Source organism: Phalangium opilio, unplaced genomic scaffold (genome assembly GCF_054372755.1).
Source record: "Phalangium opilio isolate 3A_F unplaced genomic scaffold, DU_Popi_V2 ptg000002l_1, whole genome shotgun sequence".
Lineage (NCBI taxonomy): Eukaryota > Metazoa > Arthropoda > Arachnida > Opiliones > Phalangiidae > Phalangium > Phalangium opilio.
The window spans coordinates 9,751,163-9,761,214 of record NW_028324144.1 but is presented as its reverse complement, the minus strand read 5'-3'; positions in this window follow the sequence as shown (position 1 = coordinate 9,761,214).

Below are 10,052 nucleotides of genomic sequence, written 5' to 3'. Positions count from 1 at the left end.
TAAATGTCTAACTTTTTTGTTGGAGCTACTTTTTTATTATTATTTTTTTTCTTTTTAATGGCTAGTATATATTGACAACAGAAGTTCTTTTGTATAAGCGTATGAGTTATTTAGAGAGGATGATTTATTTTGTTGTTTCATTGATTATGTATCATTTTTCCTGTGGTTTTCTTAATTTTTTTGTTGTGAACAACCAATGAAACGGAAGGAGGGAGGCGCGGGCTGTTAAACAAATTTTTAAGCCCTTCCCCCTACATTCAATCAGTAATTAGTATGTAGTGTATAGCCTCTTAAAGATTCCAAGAAAAAGAAATCTATGTATTCCTGCTATCTCTAGTAGAACCAGAGTTAAAAGCCTCCAAAGTTGGGTGTAATGCTATTCCTATGGAGGGGGTATGTTTGTAAATACTTTCCTCAATTACTCGGCCCCTTTTTACTCGATCCCAAATTTTTACTATGGTTGGATGGGGGCAATAGGATTATAACATACTCAAGGGACATCTCCCTATCTCTAGTAGAACCAGAGTTATGAGCCTCCAAAGTTGGGTGTAATGCTATTCCTATGGAGGGGGGTATGTTTGTAAATACTTTCCTCAATTACTCGGTCCCTTTTTACTCGATCCCAAATTTTTACTATGGTTGGATCGAGGGTTGGATGGGGGGCAAATAGGACTATCACATACTCAAGGGACATCTCCCTATCTCTAGTAGAACCAGAGTTATGAGCCTCCAAAGTTGGGTGTAATGCTATTCCTATGGAGGGGTTATGTTTGTAAATACTTTCCTCAATTACTTGGCCCCTTTTTACTCGATCCCCAGGTTTTACTATGGTTGGATGAGGGGCAAATAGGACTATAACATACTCAAAGGGCATCTCCCTATCTCTAGTATAACCAGAGTTATGAGCCTCCAAAGTTGGGTGCAATGCTGTTCCTATGAAGGGTCTTTTTATGAACTTTTTGCTCAATTACTTGGCCCCTATTTACTCGAAAACCATTCACCAAGTTTTAGTATTGTTGGATGGGGGGGGGCAAATAGGACTATAACATACTCAAAGGACATCGGTCATCTCCATATCTCTAGTAGAACCAGAGTTTTGTGCCTCCAAATTTGGGTGTAATGATATTCCTATGGAGGGGGTATGTTAGTTAATGCTTTTCTCAATTAATTGGCTTCTGTTTACTCGATCCTCAAGATTTTAGTATGGTTGGATGGGGAGCTCAATGGGCCCCCAACAAGCCTTGCACCCGGGGGCCAGTGCCCACTCGCCCGCCCCCCTTTAATCCGGCCCAGTTTTTTTTATTATTTCTATTCCCAGTATGATAACACTTGGCGTTTTAATTTATCCCTAAACATTTTGTTTTTCATAGAAAGTAAGATTTTTATGTTTATTTCAAGTTTTTATTTACGCCTTGTTTTGTTAACATTTTCCGTTGTATTTTAATTTATCCTTGAACATTGCGCTTTTCATAGGATGTAAGATGTTTCTGTATATTTCGATAATTGTTGTATTAATTAAATTCCTCGAATGAGAACTAATGTTTCTTTTATTTTTAAACATTGTATTTTGAATAGTTGGTAAGATTTCATTACTTACCTCAGTTATTTATTTTTTCCACTTGATGGAATTCTTAAGTCTATTTTTAATTTTTCTAAATGCGTGATTTTCCTTAGAAAGTAAGATTTTCATGTTTATGCCGATTATTTTTATTAATTCTACGCCATGTTTGATAACACATGCCATTTTTTTATGTCTTTAAACATTTTGTTTTGCATAGGACGTAATATTTTCAGTTAATTTCGAGTTTTTACATTTAATTTTATTCGTAGATCGTTAATATTTTCCTTTTTACTACATTTTATCTTTAAACATTGTGTTGTTCATAGAATGTAAGATGTTGCTGTTTATCTAGAATATTGTTTTAGCATGGAAGAACTAGGCTTAGTTCTTCCATGGTTTTAGTAATTACATTCCTCGAATGAGAAATACTTCTTCTTTTATTTTTAAACATTTTATTTTGCATAGTTAGTAAGTTTTCTTTACTTATTTCACTTTTTTTTATTTTTCCAAGGTCTTTAAGGTTGAATTCTTAACTTTTTTTTATTTTATTTTATTTTATTTTTAAACATTTTGTTTTTCTTAGATAGTATGATTTTTCTGTTTATTTCGTTTTCTTTTATTAATACTATTCCATGAGTTAATAATGTGTTAGCTCCCTATAACTTACTCAGGCAATTCTTTTATACTCCAGCGTTTTCTCCCGCGCCGCCGGCTTCCCAGTTATATGCGACGCTCTGCGGCCGCCACGTGAACGAAAAACTTATTTACTCTTCTTTCCGGTTTTTCCCCCGGAACCGCGTGTAATGGAAGCTAGCCAATGATATCGGAGCTATTTAAGCAGGCGAATATTTCGCTCAGTAGCCCCGGTTAAGGAAACAGTTAAGAGATCAGTGGATTTGATTTAGCTCAGTTGTATAATTTTCTGGTTTCAAGTCACAATAACAACTCTTATCTTTTGCGTTCTTTATCAATATTGGCAAACTGCATTGAGTTCCTGCATTTTTTTTTGTCTCAGTACTGACACAAACACCAAGATTTAATGTTAAATTGTGAAAACATAAACATTCACGACTAAAACACTCCCTTGGTGAAAAAGCAGCCGACGACTCGAGGTCGAAGACTCGTACGAGGGGGATTTGTTTTTTCGGCAAGAGAGAGCGCAACATTCGGATTTTTTTCCCTCGCGGGCGAAATGAGAAGAAATCGCTGGATACATTACGCCTATGAAGCCTGAGTAACTTATAGGGAGCTAACATATTATTAACTCATGACTATTCATATTTTTATCTTTAAACATTTGGATTTGCATAGCCGGTAAGATTTTTCTATTTATTTCTGTATTGTATTATTAATTAGTTCGATGACATACCTTTTTATTTCACCTTTAAAAATTTTGTTTTTAGTCCGTAAGATTTGCTTCTTCATTTCGATTCTTTTTAAATATTCCTATTTTCTGTTTTATTTTATCTTTAAACATTGTGTTTTGCATAGGAAGTAAGATTTTTCGGTTTATTTTGAATATTGTTTTATTAGTTACATTTTTAGTATGAGAACCACTTTTTCTTTTATTTTACGCAATTTGTTTTGTATAGGCGGTAAGATTTACTTGCTTATATCTATTATTTATTTATTTTTAGATGCCTTAGTTTTAGGTTGAATTCTTATATTTTTTGTTTTATTTTATTTTGTTAAATATTTTGTTTTGCATAGCCTGTAAGAATTTTCTGTTTATCTCGAGTTTTTATTTATTAACTCTATGCTTAGTCTGATAACATTTTCCGTTGTATTTTACTTTTAAACACTTTGTTTTGTACAGTCGGTAAGATATCTCAGTTTCTTTCGATTTTTTTATTGTTTAATTCTACGTAGTGCACAGAATATATATTTTTTCTTTCTCCAATCAAATATTGCGTTATGATTAGGCACTGAATATAGCGCTTTGGATTTTGATTTTTGACATTTTGAGACGTGAAAATTTCGTAAAGGTTTTGTTTAGCGGCTATTAGGTCTAAGCAGAAGTGAGATGAGACTAGAAGTATAGAGGTAACCAAATTCTTCACTTGGCGAAAGCTAATATTCTTGATAACACACCAACGGTTGGCCCTGTAGTAGAGGTTTCTGAATTTTCCCTCCAAAACGTGAGACGCTCGTGGCGGTAGACAGCCGAACTAGATTCAAGCACAGGCGTCCGTGTTCCGCGGCTTTAGAGTGAGGGGAAGGGGGTAGGAAATTTTTTGGAACTCGAACAATTTTTTTCTCTGTAGTGTAGGCGCGATGGAAGGGGCATAAAATCCTCAAATTTGTTCACTAGTGCCAGGATCTACTACCAATGCTAGAGCCCTTCACTTCTAGTCTCATCTCACTTCTGGTCTAAGAAAGAGTGATTTCTAATTCAGTCATAGTTTCTTAAAATTACAATTTTACGAACTTTGGTCTAGCATTCCTCTTTTGAAAAAACTATTAATTTAAGTATGGATTTATAAATTTATGATTAGGATTTACAATTTCGGTATTTCAAATTAGTGCCCCAAATAATTTCTTAACATAATAAGTGCCAACACTTTTTAATTTAAAATATTATTTCATAGGTTAATAGTAATTATTGTTCAACCAATTGGAGTCAAGACTGCACCTGGGACATGGCAAAGGTACACGATTTCAAGCATGCAGCAAAAAATAAACCTTATATAATCACCAACGCAATTAAATAATATATTGTTACGCTATTTACACTGCCTATATAACTTTATTTTAAATGAGAAGACTGAATGGTAGATCAAAAACTTATTGAAGGTTTATTAATATAAAATTATATAGTACTTTAACAGAGGTGAGCTTAAACCGCGCGGTTCATCAAAATGATTTTGACTACATTCTTACTGCATGAGTGTGAATGGGGGAAGGGTGGTAACAGGAAAGAACTAGATGTTTGGGGTCGAGGTGGTTACATGACGGCAGTGGACTGAGCATAAACCAAAGGTCTAAAAATTGAAGTTTCGGTATACTGTCATCTGCAACTGTAAGCCTAAACCGTTGCAACGTCACTATCCTGAAATTTAATCAAAAATATACCGTCCTGTGATGTGACTCCTGTCGTAGAATATTAACCACCATCACTGTTTTACGCCTAATCCGTGTTTAAAAATCTAGACGACACTGGACGTTCTGTAGCTAAGATCTCGTAAGAATAAGAAAATCCCAAAATTAGATATCATCCATCTGTCCGGAGCCTCCGAAATGAACTAGGCTCATGCATGTCAAATTTTATGTGGGGAAATATCCAGTTTGTTAAGGAAAATATTTTCACCATATATGTGTACGAGATGGCGCTTATATTACCGTTGTGACAGGGGTCTTCCTTAAATTATCATTGATATTTTAGGGGTCAGGCATAAAATTTTTATGATAGAGAAAAGTTTCATCCTAAAATTAACGTAAATGCTTTGGGGCTATTCACTTTTCATTGAATCTTTCTGTTAGATTGTATTTATGACAACAAAATAAAAATTCAATTAAAATAATTCCGTAAGAGTAATAAAAACGTATTCTTACAATCCGCGACCTTGGCCCAATTACTTAAGCAGTCGACAGGGTCATGGGGTTAAACTTTGTTTATTTTACGGTAATATAAGCGCCCCCACACGTAAAACCACGCTGAACTAAATTGGTTAAAAAAATATTCTCGCTTCGCGACACGCATGGGCCTAGTTCATCTCGGAGGCTCCGATCTATCCTTTTAGCTTTTACAATCACCCATTGCAGAGACTCACTCAATAGTCTGCCTAAGTAAGGAAACTTAAAAATAAATAATACAAAAATGAGTTTTGCTTCGCAGTCCTTAAAAACCACATTTATACACAATCCTTGGTGACACTTTTTCAAACCCACAAAGGGCCAGAAATTAGAAATTATTATATGTATTGTAATTTGAAATTAAGTTTAATCAGGAGCAGATGACAAAGGAGTCTCGGACGCTAGCTTCCACAATATAGAGGGCAATGGCACCCGCGTACGTCATAGCTGTAGCGGTATCGTTTGCCATAGAGGCGCTATCAGACATTATAGCAGACGATGCTTTTGGTGGATTATATCTGGCACCAAAGTCTGCTGGGAATTTTTTTTTTGTAATAACGGACTAACGGTGGCTACTGAGGTTCGTCTTATCCGATCCCGACATAAATATACACAACATAATTACTTTATTCAAACAGCTGTAACCGTTGGGATTAAAGTAACAGGCGGCTCCATTATCACCCCTAGCATGCTGGCTAATCTTCTGGACACGAATTTTACCTTGCCAAAGGTAGGAACCAATCAGACCTAATGCACTAGGTCCCATTGGTTCCTGCCTTTGGTTTATCTAGCCTTTGCCAAGCTTAGCCAACGTGTAGCAGAAAAGGCATCTTTCAGGGGCATCAACGGAGCCGCCCTTTGCTTTAAAATAAAAGATAAGACTATATTTTGTGACTTTAGACCTACTAAATAGTCAAATTAAGTCCAAACTAGCAGAGAAACACAGGTAAGCCAAGGCTTAATTAACAATTTGTGCCCACTTGAATGATTGGGCTCGGTTTTCAAAAGATAAAAGCAAGGTTTTAAAAGATGCCGAAACACAATGTTATATATGTGTTTCAGGGCCAAAATATTCCGTATTTCTTTTGAATTAATTGACTGCTACAAGAGGTTGGAAACGAAATCACTGTCTCTTACTTTTTGGGTTTTCAAAGATCGTGAGTGATTTCTTTTCCCAACCTCTTGTAGCTATCACTTAATTCAAGAAGAAATTTAGAACAAGTTGGGATACCAAAAAAAACCTCTCCGAGCCGAGACGAATTTACTTTCCATACACAGATCCGCCAGCCAATGAGACAAACCGGAAATACATAGTTCTAATCGGCGAGATATTGCCATGATCATTTGTAAAGTCTAAAGCGTTTAATAATTTCCTGCGTATCCTCAATAATTCTAATGAGGACCTAATATTTATCACTTAAATGTGTATTTAACTTTCGGCTCACTCTGAACCGTTAAGACCTCCTATAAGAGGACATGAAACAATGTCAATTCATATCTCATAAATCCAGTCGTTTCAACACGTATGGAGAGATGAAGTATTAACATCCTTATTATTTAATGAAGCTAAAAGTTACGTTTACACTATATATAAATGTAGTAAAGATGAATTAAAAAGTAAACACCAAATTTTAAATGTTAATATCAAAAGATGTTCTTTTGAATATTGAGATGAAACAGAGCTTTATACCTACACAACTACTAAATGAATCGTAATGCCGAAAAATATTTAAGTATTTCCATTTAATATTCTGCAAAAAGAAAATGCTATCGTTTTGTAAGAGATCTTTTCATCCTACTCTTTTTATATTAACTTTGATATGCGTGTAGTGTTTCGATTCAGATGCAATCTTCATTACTCGTTCTATATTAACTCTCACTTGTGTCAGTACGTAGAAATAAGTTTATCTTAAATAATTAATTAAATATAAATGATATTAATTATTTTAATCGCCAGTAAATAACTTTAAAAATAGTTAAATCGCTTAAAATAAAGTTGTTCCTATTATCTTTCGAAACTTTGCTAATATTGACGTTTAAAGTGAAGGGTGCCCCTCCTGCCCGCTTTCTTCAAATTTTAGGGTATATACACGATTCGTTCCCATTATAATAATAGATAAAAACGCATTCGCGTGAACCGATGGTGGAAGCCCTGCCATTGGGAGGCTAGACGTTTCTCGTAACCCTAGCCGATCGCCGCGTATATCTTGAAACCAATAATAGATAAAAACGCATTCGCGTGAACCGATGGTGGAAGCCCTGCCATTGGGAGGCTAGACGTTTCTCGTAACCCTAGCCGATAGCCGCGTATATCTTGAAACCAAAAAATGACGAAGGAAAAGAAGCCAGAATGGACTGACTGGCGTCCATGTGGAATGGACAAAGACCTGAAGATGGTGGTGCATAGAAGCTGGTGTCAATGTGGAATTGACGAAGAATAGAAGCTGGTGTCAATGTGGAATTGACGAAGAACAGAAGATGGTGGTGCATAGAAGCTGGTGTCAAGGTGAAATTGACGAAGAACAGAAGATGGTTGTGCTTGGAAGCTTGCAAGTACAGACTAGTGTGCATGTGGGATGGACAAAGACTAGCAGATTGTGGTCCTTAGAAGCCAGTTAGTAAAGACTGGTGTTGGTAGATGAATGGCCAAATTTCCGTGAACCGCGAACGCGTTCCGGAAATCGGGTATTTGTTTGCTCTAATACGCAAACTGCGAACGCGGTCACGTGGGGTCTGACAGACAGACAGACAGACACACAGACAGACAGACACGGCCGGTGTAATACCTCTCCGTGACATACGTCACTCGGAGAGGTAAAAAATTGGCACTGAAACATATTTTAGTTTTTTAATAGTGTACATACGTTACTCGCTGGGCTTTTCATTATCAATTTTAGTCTAAAAAAAGATTAAAAAGCCGTTGAAATCCATTTTTTAACTTTAAGACTCGTTAAGCCTAGGCTAATTATAAGCAGACGATACGTATTTTTAAAGAGAGGCTCCAGACGCGATTTCCCAGATCTCCTTTCGAGACTTTGCAGCCACGCTATTGGTTGGAAAATAAAGCTGAATTTTCCTACGAGAGGTGGCACTGGCGTAATGATTTTGGTTAATAACCGTGACGTTCGCGGATCCCATTGCCTTCTACATTATGGAAGCTAGCGTCTGAGACTCCTTTGTCATCTGCTCCTGGTTTAATCGATATGAGAAAATTGGTTTTAATTGCGTAGTTCAAACATTTGTTATGATTCCCGGAACAAATTAAAATAAAGCTGAAAATTTCAGACCTTATAGATTTTTCGAGGGTCGCTCTTTAACGTGGTGTGGTCTCCCACACTTTACCATTGGTGGAATTTTCGCCATATTGGAAAATGGCGGACAAATTCGAAAATACGTTCAATGACTCTGGTTTTACTAACCCGATAAACACGGCATTAGGCTTCAATTGTAGATTATTTTCAAACACATAATTCATCCCATAAGATATGTTGTCGTAAAACTAACCGGAAGTTCACAATCCAGCCCGGAAGGTAAGGCAAATCTAATTTTTGAGTATTGCGAAACGGTTTCAAGCGAAATGAGTGGAAACAGGGTTTCAAACCTAAAATATATTATTCCCATTATATTTTTACCTCTTTGAGTGACGATGACGTCACGGAGAGGTATTATACTGGACATGTGTGGGAGTGTGTCTGTCTGTGTGTGTGTGTCTACATGAAATTTAGTGAACAATCCAGCACTTAACAGCCGTACCTTTTCACGTACAAACCGAGACATCCACTAGTTGTAACAAGAAGGGGGTGGAAAGATAGGTGGAGGCGATGGAAATTTGAGAGCTAAAAATAAATTGGGGACAAATTAAGCTGTAATTTCCGGTTTTGCTAACTTCATCTGCGGGTGAACAAATAAAGTATAATATTTGAAATTTTGAAATCTAATGGGGTAATAAGTTTCTCCTGTTCAATTTTCTTCAAATAATTGGAATTTGGTCGTTATTTAAGTAAAATGGTTAAGAATAAGCACTGTATGTTTCCAAAGTGTATCAGTGATAATCGGTATTTACAGTTTACCTCATTTCTCCTTGTTTACATAAACCGCATTCTCTATTTCGTGTATGCTGCCATAGATAGCCACCCTTTCACGTGACCTTTAATTTTGTAACGAAAAATGACGTAGTTCCGCTGGCGCGAATTTGTCTCAACAGGGGGAAATATTAGTCGCTTGTTACACATAGTGGACGGGTTTTTTCATTAAAGGCATGTCCTGGATTGTTCACTATTTCATTCATGGTGTCTGTCACCGCTTTCACAGTTGACAAATCCGAGCTAACGTGTTCGCAGTGAGCAATTTTTACCTCTCCGAGTGACGTATGTCACGGAGAGGTTCTAATTTCGACCTTTCTGTCTGTCTGTTGTTACACCCACGTGACCGCGTTCGCAGTTTGCAAATCGGAGCTAACGTGTTCACAATTTCCGGAAATTTCGAAAATTGTATCACACTTACAGGCCTGTCTAACACCACCAGCCTCTGGTTTTTATCCATCCCACATGGACACCAGTCTGTACACACTGGCTTCTAATCACCACCATCATCTGCTCATGGTCCATCCCACATGGACACCAGTCTGTACATACTGGCTTCTATCTCCATCATCATCGTTAAGGTTAAGACACACGCGGCGATCGGCTAGGTTTACGAGAAACGTCTAGCCTCAAAATGGTGGGGCTTCCACCAAAGTTTCACGCAATTGCGCTGTTCTTACCTATAGCTGCGATTCGAATCCTTTATATACTACCTATTTGAGTAAGGCGAAGCAGCAGTCGTACACTTCATTTCAAACGCCAATATTAGTCAAGTCTCTCAAGAATGTTTAATTGTTCTTTATCAAAACGCTCAATAAGGCGAATAACTAACGAAA